Genomic DNA, 15,880 nt, shown 5'->3' on the forward strand with positions numbered 1-15,880 from the left:
TTAGATTTGGATGTGTATTCGTTTGTATTGGAGCTGCGCTGTGTTTAGTGTTACCAATTTTGTTTAGTTGTGTTGTGTTAGTATGCTTTTTGTGCTACTGTTCATTTGCTATGAAGAATACAAAAATACCAAAAACTTTAAAGTCCTATGCTAACACATTTTCCACTAAGGTAAGAAATTCCGTATGATGATCGTGCGTTGTGGGTGGTAACACTTTTTTCCCCGTGTAATAGACTCGAATTTAGATCTTAGGCTTTTGGACGAGGGTCATAGCTGTTTTTTAAAATATAGTACTGTCTTCAAAATCAAGAATTAACATAGACACGTTTTTTAGCAATATAAATTGTCCATTGAAGAAAAAATCGGCAACAAACTAAATAAAGAAAACAAGTTATACATCCATCTTCTTTATCAGTAGAAGATGATAAAGTCTTTAGTAACACTAAAGGTACCCCTAACCGGTTGTATAGCGACCGAGTCTATTAATTGTTGATCATCGCCATTATTGATGCAATTAATTGTGTAACTCTTAAAGGTGAAGATACATTGACGATTAGAAAATCGTTGTCCTTCTTTTTGAAGTACATGCTCATTTGATTCTTCCATCTTCATATCAAAATCATCACAAATACCTCTCAATTTGATAAAAAAACTCGGATTCTAGGGGACAATGTTTTGTGAATCCAGCATGTGTCACCAATCTTGATAGAGTCACTGCTCTAAGTATGTTCCAATCAATCTATGGTCAGTGACTCCATCAAGATCACAAATTGATGACATTTGTTGAAATATTTGATTTTTATCAAATTAGGAGTATTGCTTGAATTAGAAAAGGGTATTTGTAATGATTTTTTACTATGAATGCTTGTATCACCTGTAGGCTATCTGTTTCGAATATAACCTTCTCCAAATAAAGGTTTGCGGCCATGCAAACTGCAAGCCTCAGAGCCAGAGCTTTGGCTACTAGTGGGGACAATTAAGAGCCATGAACCATATCACCTCGCGAGTCTCTTGTGCCGACTCCTACACTAGCTTTGGAGAACTTCTTAGAGCCAACATCAATATTGCATTTCAAGTAGCCCTATCTTGGTCTCTTCCACCTCTGATCCTTGGTTCTGGTAGTTTCTTGCATTTCTGGCTTTCCAAATGGCTGGTCTTTTCTTGTTTCGTTTGGGCCTCTTGGAGTATGTTGGCCCAATTGTATCATTTTCGAAAATGACCCATTTTTAAAAGTTCCTGAATCGAAAATGACCCATACTAGAGCTTTGATGGTGACTCGAGGTGGCCGGAATCATCATTTTCGAAAATGACCCATTTTTAAAAGTTCCTGAAATGATGGATTCATAAGGTTGAGAAGAGTCCGGAACAAGTTCCGGAATCTCAAACGGAGCCCGGATGAAGCTACACTATCCCGCACTTTCCGGAGAGTGAGCCCACTCTCGGCCACGCGCCTCACTCGCGCTAGAGAAAGAAGGAGAGTGGAGGCCACTCTCGGCCGTGAAAGACACGCGCCTGATGACGTCAGAGACGTTGACGTGGCTTGTTCTCGTGCTGACATGTGGTAGAATGTGTTTTTTGGAAATTTTGGGTCATTTTTATCCGTTTTGGGTCCAAGAGGAGTCGATTCTAAGGTTTTTGACCGTTCCGGACGCTATGGTGTGGTTCGTTTCTTGAAAATCTTTCCAGATTTGCAAATAGGACCAGATATTGGCCTTTGAATAAACTTAAGTAATGTGTTTTTTTAATAATTTTGGTCATTTTTATCCGTTTTGGGTCCAAGAGAAGCCGATTCTAAGGTTTTCGACCATTCCAGAAGCAACAGTGGTATTCGTTTCATGAAAATCTTTCCAAATTTGCGGATATGATTAGATATATTCTAATATTTAAATGAATACTAGTGAATTGATGGATAATGACACTTTAAACCTAATTTCGTTATTCTAAAGTCTACGTTAAACTAGGATTATCCATTTTAATGACCTCTTAACTTAATGTTAGTTATTCCATTGACCCTTTTAAACGAATGTTAGTTATACTATTATCTCGATTAGACTATGGTTAGTTATTCTAATGACCCTCCTAACTGAAGCTTAGTTATACTATAGTCTCAGTTAAACTAGAGTTTGTTATTCTATAGTCTCAGTTAAACTAGAGCTCGTTATTCTATAGTCTCAGTTAAACTTGAGCTTAAATCAGGGTTATCTATTATAGTGGTTCTCTTAACTTAAGATTAGTCAACTTGTGTTAGCGGGAAAAAAAAGAGTCAAAGTATGAAAAAAAAGGGTCATCAGCCAAACAAAATACCAACAAAATGGGCTAATGCAACAGAATGGGCTTTTTTGGTGCCAAAAACGCATATCAGGGATTTTTTGCATTAGCCCATTCTGTTGGTATTTTGCTTGGCTGATGACCATTTTTTTCATACTTTGACTTTTTTTTTTTGCGCTCACACAAGTTGACTAATCTTAAGTTAAGAGAACCACTATAATAGATAACCCTGATTTAAGCTCTAGTTTAACTGAGACTATAGAATAACAAGCTCTAGTTTAACTGAGACTATAGAATAACAAACTCTAGTTTAACTGAGACTATAGTATAACTAAGCTTCAGTTAGGAGGGTCATTAGAATAACTAACCATAGTCTAATCGAGATAATAGTATAACTAACATTCGTTTAAAAGGGTCAATGGAATAACTAACATTAAGTTAAGAGGTCATTAAAATGGATAATCCTAGTTTAACGTAGACTTTAGAATAACTAAATTAGGTTTAAAGTGTCATTATCCATCAATTCACTAGTATTCATTTAAATATTAGAATATATCTAATCATATCCGCAAATTTGGAAAGATTTTCATGAAACGAATACCACCGTTGCTTCTGGAATGGTCGAAAACCTTAGAATCGGCTTCTCTTGGACCCAAAACGGATAAAAATGACCAAAATTATTAAAAAAACACATTACTTAAGTTTATTCAAAGGGCAATATCTGGTCCTATTTGCAAATATGGAAAGATTTTCAAGAAACGAACCACACCATTGCGTCCGGAACGGTCGAAAACCTTAGAATCGACTCCTCTTGGACCCAAAACGGATAAAAATGACCCAAAATTTCCAAAAAACACATTCTGCCACATGTCAGCACGAGAACAAGCCACGTCAGCGTCTCTGACGTCATCAGGCGCGTGTCTCTCACAGCCGAGAGTGGCCTCCACTCTCCTTCTTCCTCTAGCGCGAGTGGGGTGCATGGCCGAGAGTGGGCTCACTCTTCGGCCACCTCGCCGGCAAGTGCAGGAGAGTGTAGCTTCGTCCAGGCTCCGTTTGAGATTCCGGAACTTGTTCCGGACTCTTCTCAACCTTCTGAATCCATCTATGACCTCAGATTTTCATTTCGGGAACTTTTAAAAATGGGTCATTTTCGAAAATGATGATTCCGGCCACCTCGAGTCACCATCAAAGCTCTAGTATGACTTGTTGGGACTGTGACTTGACGATGAACATCAAGGAGACACAGATTTTGCACAAATTCTCACCAAACATTGAACAAACAACAACATAAAATTATTTTTCCTAGCTAGTTACCACTTATGGAACTCAGAAAGTGAGAATAGTTTTATGCAGTTATTTTTCTATTCTTTCACTATGAGGGACTGAATATGAATCAAACAGAAATAAGGGACTAAATATAAATCAAATAAAAATAAGGGGCTAAAAGTGGGAAGCAGAATTTAATTTTTAAATAGGCCCCTGGCGCATTTACATTAATGGTGCCAAAAAAATAATAATTTGACTTTCAGTCCTTTTTTTTTGGGCACCTGTGCCTCTCCAGAAAAATGGCATATGTAAGTTTTTCCCGAAATACTTTTATTGTTAGATTCTGCAAATGAAGGGTTTCATAAACAAAGATAGTAGGTATAATGAAGAGAGAAAATATTCCAACTTCTTTTCAAATTTAAAGGGTGATAGGCAAGTAAAGTGAGTAGCTTCTCAAACTAAATGACCGAGGAAGACAAGCTAAATTAAGAGACTATAGTGATGTGAATTTGTGCCCCAAATTTTAACTGATACACTCCACACACTTGCTCACGTTACAAATTGTTTGATACGTACAAAATATAAAATGCAATCGATTCTCAAATCTCGACTAAAACTCAAAAGTACATAGTATACTACGTCATGAATCAATGTAATTTGAAAAATTAATAGTAAAACCTAAACTAAGCAAATTAGTATTGTATCCTCTCACATCCATAGCTCCTACACCTTTTTCAGTTCTCTGCTATCCATACATGCAAGCCTATGTGAAGCTGCTCCGTTGCTTCTCCGCTTGATCCATCATGTTCTAGGAAGATTTACAAATCCAAACAAACATAAGCAAATTGTCAAACACTTGAACTAACACTAATATCGAGCCAGTGAGCACTACAACATAAGGTGCACTAAATCTTTCTTAGAAGCAAACTGATAAAATCATACACTTCGTGTCAGTTAATATTCAACAGATAGAACTCTAATGCTGCCCAAAAATACAATGAACTGCATCAAGAGTGAACCGTCACTGTTTTTTGTTATAAAAGTCACAGAAGGAAGAAAATATGCTGACCATAAAAGTATATTGCATAAATGAAAATAAAACTCATAACAACATTCCTCCATTGCTAGCAAAAGAATAATTTTAGTATCAAAATATTACCTTCAATCATCACAAAAACAATATATTAAAAACTAATACCTGGGTGCATACTTGGGTGCCCATAAATTCAAACGAGTGTAGGCTACAGGAGTGAGGTGTACCAATAATTTATGAACACTTAATGTGATAAGTGCTGACTAGATCATTTTTTAGACTATTTACGTTATGACCCTAGATCAATTTTAGCTTACTAAATATGTTCTCATCCTTTTTAATAATTATGTATTTTAAACTTTACCACTGTTAATATTACTTCCATCAAATTTGTATTCTGGGCTATATGAGTTTGTCTACCCCAATTCAAAATGAAGAATCTCTCTGATTTCCACCCTTCAGTTGCTACCACCACAAAATGTCTTTTTTTCACCCTTTTTCTGCATAAGAATATGTTCTGCAACTGCATGATGAGTGTTTTCATCAATACTCCAAAGCCTCTAGAAATTTTTGTTTTACCATGTATAATTCTCTCACAAGAACAAAAATAGCTAGCTTGTCCCAGTATAACGGATTTGGGATTGGGGCTCGTGACACCAAGACGCCAACGCCAATTTGTGATAAACATGATAAAAAAAATCATCTTTTCATTATAAACCGAATCACGATCAGTCTTATTATATGAATACACCACATGAATTTATTTCAGCCACAAATTTTTCGGGAATTTTTGTTTGCAGAAAACTAAAACACAGATCAATAACCATCAATTTTTAGATTCCATTGCAAATCATTGAATCGAGAAGATATAAACAAGAATGGAATCGGTTTCCAAAATCTGTGCGATAGAGATTGGGAAGAAGGGAAGAACCCTAAAACCAGAGGCAAAATGAAAAGAAGGTGAAAAAAAGTTGAAACCGATGAACATATATGAAACAAGGTGAAAAGGTTAATCTCATTCAACATCCAATTTTTTCACCTAACATAAGGACTGAATTCGAAAAATGAAAGGTTCTGAGGTTAGTTTATAATTACAATAAACCTACAGGATTGATCGAGAGTTTCAAGAAGTCCACAATATTATTAATAAATAATCCAAGTGTAATTTTTCTACTGGTACATGTCACTCATGTATTTGACCCAGAATTTTTTTGCTTGTACCAGAGGAAATGCCTAATACCTGAACTCATTTGATTAATATGCTCAACATAAATCTTTTTTCAACAAAGCCATTGTTCTTATAACATTATTACCAGGATCTAACAGTTATCAAAATAAGGATTATATACATCCTAATTTTTTTTAAATGTAAAAAAAAAAAAAAACATTGACTATACTTTCATCCTTTACCATTCTTCTTACATAAATGATAAAAGTTGTTTTAGATTGAGTACTCAAAAGAAGTCAACAAATAGAAGAATGGAGAAAGAGAAAAAAGGCAAATAACCGCACTGAACTACTAATTTTTTTAGAGTTTACATCAACTAAGCACTCAATATTTTTTAGTGGCAGTTTTATCAATTAGTTCACCTCAAATTTCATGCTAATAAACTTCAGATATTCAGAAACACTAGCATTAAGCCAAATGGTTAATAAACCATTACAACATTAGTCAAGCAAAATCGATTAAATTGATTTGATCAATCAGCCTCAAAGTTGAAATATGCAGTAGTGTAACTTTGTAAGTACCTAATGCTTTATTCATTTTCCGCCCATTCATGATTCCAATACTTTGATTTCATCTCTTTGTAGTGGTGTGTCCTAAAACAGTATAATTGAGTCCACAATATTATCATCATTCACCAACAGATACATCAATAAGAAATGTTTTCAAAATTATAATCCATCATGCCTGCATACTTCATCAAAGTAAAGTATCATCAAAGTAAAGTATCTTGAAAACAAAATTCTCTCAAAAGAGCAAAGATAACAAACCCCCCTCTCCAAAATTGGCCGTTGTGGGCCTGAGAAACTTGCTAAATTTGATTTTACACATGTTTAAACTTACAATCAGTAGGGTCTCCAAATGAGTGGCGACCACATAGACCTGCAGTTGGAGAGGGAGGATGCCAGAACCAACAGCACCACCACCGTGGCCGCCACGCCCCAAGGCGGCGACCCCCCTGTTTCTGCACGACCTCGTACTCGTCGACCAAGGAATGACAGCGCTCCCGGAACCTTAATCCGTGACCCACATCGAGAGATGAAGTAAGCAATCAAAATCAACAAGAGGGGCAAAACCAAGCGGAAGATGTGGAAGCTGGTGTTGGCTGCTTGCACCGTTGATCTGAACTTTATGTAAGATGGAACAAACAGCAAAAACATGACGATGCCAACTATGGAGACTAGTTGCAAAGGAGGTGCTGCTATGGAGGACAAGGTGTTGTTGGACACCATTTTTCTCTGAGCTTTTTAATGAGTTGTAGTGTGTGCTCCTCTGCTTGTTGGCGAATTTATAATCAAGAGCTTGAACTCAGACACGAATTGTGTGTCATTTACTAATTTTGTTCACTTTAGCATAAAGTAGTATAAGGCAGAAGGTGCAGATTCCATCTCCATTAACCAGATCAACGTTTTATATGAGCTTTTTGGCCCATCGAATTTTTGGGATTGATACCAAAGCTGAGGCGAGGCCTTTGTTCAATGGACAGTTTGCAGAATATATTCATAATTTTGCTTATATTCCAAGCTTTTAAATAATCCCAAAAGTATTATCTGGAAACCGTAGCTGCCAGCTAGCGATGGAAAACAAAATTGGTAAGGATGGGGAAAACTTAACATATGTAGCAAAATTAAAGCAAAAAATAAGGTAAAATCACTCTTAAGTTTCGGTGGTTAGTATTTTTTTTTTTTGAAAATGAAATGTATATTATTGAGAATGATGCCTGAGCCAAAATTGTGACCCAAGACTAGAGGAAGTACAAGATGCCCAAGAAAGACCATTACAATAGCAAAGGTGCAATAGGAAATGCGCAAACCCACCACCAACCCACAGAATGGCTTCTAACAGAATCCCAAGAGGTAGCCTCATTAAAACCTTGCTAGGAAAAACCCAATGGGATAAAAACCTAGCAAGGAAAAAGAGTACCGCCGACTTGGGAAAGCCAAATTGCAACTAAAGAAATTAATCAAGACAGTAGTAAATATTCCTTTGCAAATCCGTAGTCCGTAGCAGACTTGAATAATCATCAGTAGAACAGCTCCAAAACCAAACAGGAAAAATAGCATAAACCACACCGCAACGAGAATAAAGCAGCATCAGTAAGCGAAAAACAGATATCAGCAACAGCAAACAACGACGACAGCAACAGCAAACAACGACGGCAGCAACAGCATCAACAACAACAGCAAAACAGATATCAGCAACAGCAAACAACGATGACAGCAACAGCAAACAACGACGACAGCAACAGCAGCAACAGCAACAGCAAAACAACAGCAGCGACAGCAACAGCAACGACAGCAACAATAACATCAGCGACAGTCCACAGTATCAGCACCAGCATACAGCAGCCAAAAAACAGCAATCTCCAACAACAATTAGCGGATATCGAAATCTCAGCAAGGCACCAACATACATTGATATTTATTTTATTTTTTAAAATATGCAGCAGCACCTAAAAGCTTCCCACGGCCTGCATAAAAGTAAACAACACCAAACAAGATGCAAAATATGTCAGCATTTATCCTTGGCCCTCAAAAGACCAAAGTTGTTCCTCACGGAAACATCCCTCCTTAGCCAGTTCATCCGCCTCCGCATTTCCTTCCCTTAAAATATGACTCACCCCAGTACAGGCTACCAAAGGAAATAAATAATCTATCATATTCAGCTCATTTGTTAGGTTCCAAGGTCTACTCTTTTCCCCACACACCCAACCCACAACAAGAACTGAGTCACTCTCAATTTCTATAGTGCGAACCAGGAACTGCTGACAAAACAACAAGGCATATAAGATGGCCAAAACCTCCGCCTCATCCGCCCGCCGAGCCTCCACCCTTCTGGGAAATTTCCCCAACACTTTTCCTTCCTTATTCCTCAAAATTCCCCCAATACCAGCTTTGCCAGCTTGAAAAGAGCCATCCACATTAAATTTCAAATTCATACCATGTGGAGGTTTCCAAGGCAAGATAGGCCGAGAGCTAGCCTTCTGATCCAAAACAATTTTTGTGTATCCTCTTTCAAACTGATCAAAACCATAAGGACATTCTTTCCACCAAGCTTTTATCCAAGTGAACAACTGGAACATGTGTGACTCCCAAAGAGTTTCTGCATCAAATAGCTTATTATTAAAAATGATATCATTTCGAGCCATCCAAACTACCCAACATATGGCATATGGAATCAACTCCCACAGAACTTTGGAGGTGCTTTTTCGCAGGAAGCTCCATTCTCCTAAACAGCCCATAATTGATTTTTGAACACTCCAACATCTGTCCTCCCTGTTTAAAACTTCAGCCCATAACCCCCAAATCTTCGGGCAATGCAGAAACAGATGATCCACCGTCTCTGGTGCCGACAAACAAAAAACACATGTTGTTCCATCTTCTAATACCACTCCCCGGTGCTCCAAATTATCCTTTGTAGCTATTCTGTTTTTCTGTACCTGCCACAAAAATAAAGCAATTTTTGAAGGTAAGATTGGACTCAATAATTTAGGAACTGACCAACCATCTTCTGTGAACCATCTGGCTTCCACTACTGCACATAAGGATTTAACATTATATAGACCCATATTATCATGCTTCCAGATCAGATTGTCTCGATCCGCCCTCTCTCCCTGTTTCGGAACCAAACTCTGGAGTAGAGACTGTAAATCAAGATACTGCTGTCTTTCCCAGCCCAAAAAATCACGTGAGAAAGCTATGTTCCACACCCATTGATGACCTGCAACGACACCATACTCCATCACCGTAGCTCGCTTGTGTAGTGCCAAAGCAAACACTCTAGGGAAGGTAAGACAGAGAGGTGCTCCACCTACCCAATGGTCCAACCAGAAAAACACACCACCACCCCTCCCCACCTGACAAGCTATTCCATCCCTGAAAATGCTCCCCACTAGACCACCCTCACGCCAGACACCATACACATCCGCCATGGGCTTAGATAATTTTTTCAAATCAGATGGGTCTAGATTAAAAGAAATGAGCTCCATCGGTAACCCATATTTTTTACACACCACCACCCTCCATAACGCCTCCCTCTCACGACCAAATCGCCACACCCACTTCAATAACATGGCCTTATTTTTCCATTCAAGAAATCCAACCCCTAAGCCACCAAATCGGGTTCCTTTACACAATTCTTCCCATGCAACCCACATGATTTTATTCTCACCAGCAGAACCTCCCCATAAGAAGCGCCTCATAATTTTCTCAAAGCGCTGAATTACACCCTTTGGAGCTCTATACAGGGCCATATAATATAATGGGATTGCATTAAGGACAGATTTCACAAGAACCAATCTCCCACTTAAAGACAAAAAGCGGGAGCTCCATACACCCAATTTTGCAGTCATTTTTTCTAGAACTGGGTTCCAGAAAGATAATCTCCTCGGGTTACCACCAAGTGGGGATCCAAGGTACATGAAAGGTAATGAACCTATTTTAAAATTCCACCATGATGCAGCTTCTTGTACCAAGGATGGAGGGGCATTCACTCCATACACTGCTGATTTGCTAAAATTAACTTTTAAACCTGAACTGTAGAGAAAAGCTTCCACAGCCATAGCCAGTAACTGAAACTGATTTTCATCACAATCTGAAAACAACAGAGAATCATCTGCAAACTGTAAATGATTTAGACGGAGTCCCGGGGCCAACTCCACTCCACATGGTGAATCACCCTCTAACAACTGATTAAGCATACATGACATCCCATTTGCCACAATATTAAAGAGCAGTGGAGAAAGAGGATCGCCCTGGCGGAGTCCCTTGTGAATGTTAAAAAAATCAGAAGGTGATCCATTAACCAATACCGCCAAAGTTGCTGTTGAAACACAAACCTGCATCCATCTAATCCATTTTTCACCAAAACCCATCTCCTGTAAAATCTCCAGCATAAAATCCCATTCAACATTATCATAAGCTTTTGCAAAATCAATTTTAAATAGCAAACCTCCTTCTGGCCTTGATGACATGGTATGAACTATTTCATTAGCAATTAAAGAGCAATCTGCAATCTGACGACCTGTTGTGAATGCGAATTGATTCTGACTTAATAGACGGGGAAGCACCATACTCAAGCGCACAGAGAGCACTTTTGACAGCAATTTATAAACACTTCCAATCAAACTGATGGGCCTATAATCAGAAATCTCCTCCTGCTGACCTCCTTTAGGAATAAGTGCTATAAAGGTAGAATTTAGACCTTTAACCAGCCGTCCCGTAAGATAAAAATCATTGAAAAAATTAAGCAAATCCTCCTTTACTAGATTCCATAATTTTTTGAAGAAATCCATGCTAAAACCATCAGGTCCCGGAGCTTTATTTCCATAAATAATTTTCACCACATCCCATATTTCCTCTAGTGAAAACGGTGCTTCCAGTAATTGATTTTCAGCAGTAGACAACTTTTTTAATTTTATATTTGTAAACCAAGGCCTAGAGACATTATCCTTCCGGAAGAAGTTGTGAAAGTGATTCCGCATAGCAGCTTTAATCTCATCTGGTTTAGTTAACAACCTTCCTCCATATCTGATTTGTGTGATAGTCTTCTTCACTGTGCGTGCCTTGCACACGCGATGAAAGTATTTTGTGTTTCTATCACCCTCTTTCAACCACCGTACCCGTGACTTCTGTAGCCAGATTCTTTCCTCCTCCCGGTAAGCCCGCCACAAGGCTTCCAACACTACCCTCCTCTCCTTGGTCAGCACCTCCGTTCCCCCCTCAACCTCTAACTCCCCCATCACCTCCTGTAATCTCTTCTCTAAATTTGTTATTTTTTCAACACCCCATGCACCCCCTCTCCTACGCCACTCCCTTATTTGTCCTCTTAGCCCTTTTAACTTTTGCTGTAAAACAAAACCTGACCACCCTTGATACACAGCAGACCTCCACCAAGTCTCCACTAACTCATTGAAGCCATCATCATCCACCCAATGATTAAAATAATGAAACGGTTTAGGACCCGCATCTGGAACCCCAAACAACAACCCCACCGCCCTATGATCAGATACATTCCATGGAAAAACAGTTTGAGTAATATTAGGAATTGATACCAATACCTCTTCAGACACCAACCACCGATCCAGGCGAGACCACAACCCGTCATTGCGGCTTGAGAACCAAGTGTACTCTCCATTGTTCAAAGGCAAATCCAATAAGTTGCTGTCCTGCACAAACTGTTGGAAAGATAAATCACCCGCATCTAGAACACCTCCTGAGGACCGTTCGGATCCAAGCAAAACTGCATTGAAATCACCACCAAGACACACTAACCCCCCATGGCGCATAACTCGTTGCATTAGAGCCTCAAAACATTGTCTGCGTTCCACCTCTGAATGAGGGCCATAGATATTTCCTACCAATACTGTATTATCAAAATTAGGGAGCTTCACAGTCATTAGAATAAACCATGTTTCAACTGCCACTGTCAAGACCTGCAGATAACTCTCCCGCCACAAACACATCAAACCACCTGCTGCTCCCACAGAAGAAGACTCAGCATGCTGCATACTCATACTTTGAGACCAAGAAGCTACTGTACGCTGCCTTTGTTCATTCAATTTAGTTTCTTGTAACAACACAAGTTCTGGTTTCAGTTGCATCACTGCCTTTTTGACTGCCTCTCTTTTTGTTCTATCTCCGAGCCCACGAACGTTCCAAGTCAACCACGGACCTGACATATTAACTGAGGTGGGGATGATTTTGACGAATTTGAGCCTCTAAACCACGAAGCATCAACGCTTCCGATCCTCGCGGTTTCAGACCCAATTGTTTACCAAGTAGCCAAGTTCTCTGAGCTCGAGTTGTCACCCCATCTTCACCTTGCACTTGCTCTAAGAAATCATCTGGAAGAGGTATTGATTTATTTTTACTCCCCTTTGGACGTCCCCGTTGAGAGCTCTTCTTGGTTGGACTTGTATTTGGTGTTTTTTCCTCTAACTGGATTACAGAAGCGTTACCAGCAACTGGACCAGGAGAACACGTGATTGGGAAACACTGTGGAGAATGCGTTTGAGAAGAAGAAGCTAGACGTGCTGTTGCTTGAGGGTTGATACGTTGCCTGATAATCTGGTGAGGTGTTGTACGCATAAAAACATCAGTTATTCCACGTGCCTCAGAAGTTGGAGAAGTTGCTGAGGTTACTTGTAATCCCAAAAACTCGTTTTGTTGAGTTTTCATGGAAGGCAAACACGCCTGAAGCCCTTTGTTGTGAGTACTCCCATGCGGGCCCCGCTTAAATGAATTAGGATAGCAGTCAATAACTAATTTCTGGTTCAAATTTTGAGTATTGAATGTGTATCCCGTAACAGAATATCCTTTCCCCTTATTTTGAGCAGAATTTTCCAAAATCTGATTACCATTTAAACAGATATCTTTTTTTTTTAAGTTTTTTCTCCACATAATTACCTCCTGTAACGTATATCCAGATTCAAGCAGCACCTGTAACTGTGCCTTCTGTTCCTCACGTGAATTAATGGCTGTCTCCATTTGAATTTCTGCCTTGCTGTTTGAATTTGAAAAACACTAAAGTTCCGGCGTGAGCGGCCGCCCTTCCGTCTCCGGCACCACTCCCTCCGCCGGCGAGAAGACTTGTTCCTCCTCAGATACAGTTTCCAACGCCTGGAAACTTTCCTCCACAAAAACCTGCAATCCCTCTGCGGCTCCATCCTTGAACGCCTCATCTCCGTCGTCGGTCTCTACATCAAACGCAGATACATTGTTTTTTCCATCTGGTTTTAACGCTCCAGAGAATTTCATGTCGGATTCTCTTCCCTCATCACCCGAGCTGCCGTCATTGTAGCGGTCCTCGTCCTCTGAGTTGTAAATTTTGACCGGTGTTAACGGCATAGCTTCTACAGCCCCATAGTCATACGCTGCCGGATCCTTCTCAACCAAAACAATGCTTGATGTTCCGCTAACATCAACCGCCATAGTAAAACAGTGCAAAATTGGATGATGCATGCGAACCAAAATGCGTGCAAAATCAGCTCTGTGACGTAACATGGTGGGAGAATCAGACATAACATACGTCCCTAGTCTGTTCCCAACAGATGTGAAAAAGGATTCAGTCCACAAACCCAACGGTACCTGCCACAAACGAATCCAGACAAGTTGAGCCACACCAAATGAAAGCACAGTAGAAGGCTTTACATCGTATAACTTCTGCTCTAAGAAGAAACTGCACTCTGCAATTGTCGTCTCCATCTCTTCCTTAGTTTCAAATTCCAAAATAACTGCGTCTGCACCCAATGGAATCAAACGAAAATTGAACAATCCTATTTGACGGAATTGCTCCTGTAAAATTTCCACAGGCATAGACAGCAAAGTGCGTGCCGTTGCACACCTCTGGACCCATTCTTCATCTAAATCAGCACCAAGCAGACGCACCTGACATTCCTTAGATTGCTTCGCAGCACCTTGCGTCTGCCCAGAATCATGCTTATTTATTTGTGCAGGTTCTTGAACAATCTCTTGTTGCTTTGCTTTCGGTCTCCATACTTGCCTTTTGGTTTCAACCTTAATTTTTCCTGATGAAGGCATCCCAGGTGATCGTGACGTTCGCTGTATATTTGCTTTCTGAACCACAAGGTAATTGCCATCTAAACGCTGACCATGGAACATACGAATCGCCTTCCATGCCTCCTCATCACTGTTGAAACGCAAAAAACCAAAGCGAAAGCGTCGGTGGTATTTCTTTTTCTGCTGAATGAATACAGATTGGAGCTTTCCTGCTTTCTCAAAGGTTGCCCGGAATTTATTATACGTCATCCTGTCTCCCAGACCATCCACAAAAACTGAGAAGGAACCATGTTGCTGCTTGAATCTTTGTGCTGCTATGTTTACTGGTTGGCTGTTTTTTAGCTCGGAAGCGTGGCGTGGATGTGAGGACCTTTGATCTCCCCTATTATCATGCAATGTCTGCTTCCAACTAGATTGATACCTCCCTGATCTGTCACCTTCATATTGCCACTGTCTTGCTCGGTCTCCATTTTAGCTTATGACATGTGCTTAAATATTTACCTAGCTCATCACCTAAGACTAATGTGATTTTACTATAGGTTTAGGGGAATAACAAATTTTTTAAGGGGACAAATATAATATTTGAGCACTGCTTTCTTAAGGAAAAATTCTCTCTTGAAGGAGCGACTTCCCCATTTTAGCTTAACTTGGTTACATCAATGTGTGCATCCACACTTAGACTTAGACTCTATTTAGTTTAGGAGAGAAGGAGATAATAGAGAGAAAAAAAAAAAAGAGAAGTTGAGTAGATAGAAAGAAGTGAGAATGATAGTAGACTTTGTAGTTGATTTGGTATGATAGAAATATAAGAGGAAAAGAAAATAAAGAAGAATGACATGAAAAGTTGTATTTTATCAATAGACATTTTTCATCCATCCAAAAAGTTATAGTGGCAGTTAAAAGATTAATTTCTAGCGATTATACACTGATTTCAATCGACCTAAAAGGCCTAATAGCATCTCAGCTGACCCAAGGTTCTTACAACTAGGTAAGGACCATAAGGGCAGACTAGGTTAACTCGTCCCAGCTATGGTTGATTGACCGCACGACGACTCGGTAATTAAAAAACAAGCAAGGTTACCTATCTGCACTCGGAAGACCATTCATAAGGCTTCCTACTGACAATGATCGACGAGGAACTTCGAGCATATTAATACAGGTGCAATCGTTCATTTACAAAACGCTTTGCTCATTATGCAATACTCCAAGTTCTTCTTAGATTCAAAGATTTTATCTTTACTCTCTAGCTGACTTAAGCTTCAAAGTATCTTCTGCAGGTACACCTTCGTCGTGACCACGCAACTTGATCTGCCGCACTAGGAAAGCTGAACAAGGAAACACACCACCACCGTAGATGAAGAGAACCTAGTGATCTCATTCACGGAATGATAATACTCCTACAGAAAAGGTCTAAAGTGGCCTACGTATATATATTTTTATTTTGGGTGGAAAGGACAATACCCTCTTAGAATTTTGTTCAAATGGAAGGCCTTTTAGTGTCCAGCCCAGCCCAGCCCAGCCCAATTTTGTCTGTTCCAAACATATCCAAAACGCGCAGTTTAGGAATTC

General features: G+C 39.5%; 1 long non-coding RNA gene across 1 annotated transcript; it reads right to left on the reverse strand.

The window, feature by feature from the left end:
- Positions 1 to 4,033: 4,033 nt before the first annotated feature.
- LOC130727825 (uncharacterized) lies at positions 4,034 to 7,188 on the reverse strand. The gene is made up of 3 exons (XR_009015449.1): positions 6,636 to 7,188; positions 6,317 to 6,388; positions 4,034 to 4,342 (listed from the first exon to the last, which is right to left on the reverse strand). It is a non-coding gene; the product is annotated as an uncharacterized LOC130727825 (long non-coding RNA).
- Positions 7,189 to 15,880: the final 8,692 nt, after the last annotated feature.

Source organism: Lotus japonicus, chromosome 1 (assembly GCF_012489685.1).
Source record: "Lotus japonicus ecotype B-129 chromosome 1, LjGifu_v1.2".
In the NCBI taxonomy this organism is placed as follows: domain Eukaryota; kingdom Viridiplantae; phylum Streptophyta; class Magnoliopsida; order Fabales; family Fabaceae; genus Lotus; species Lotus japonicus.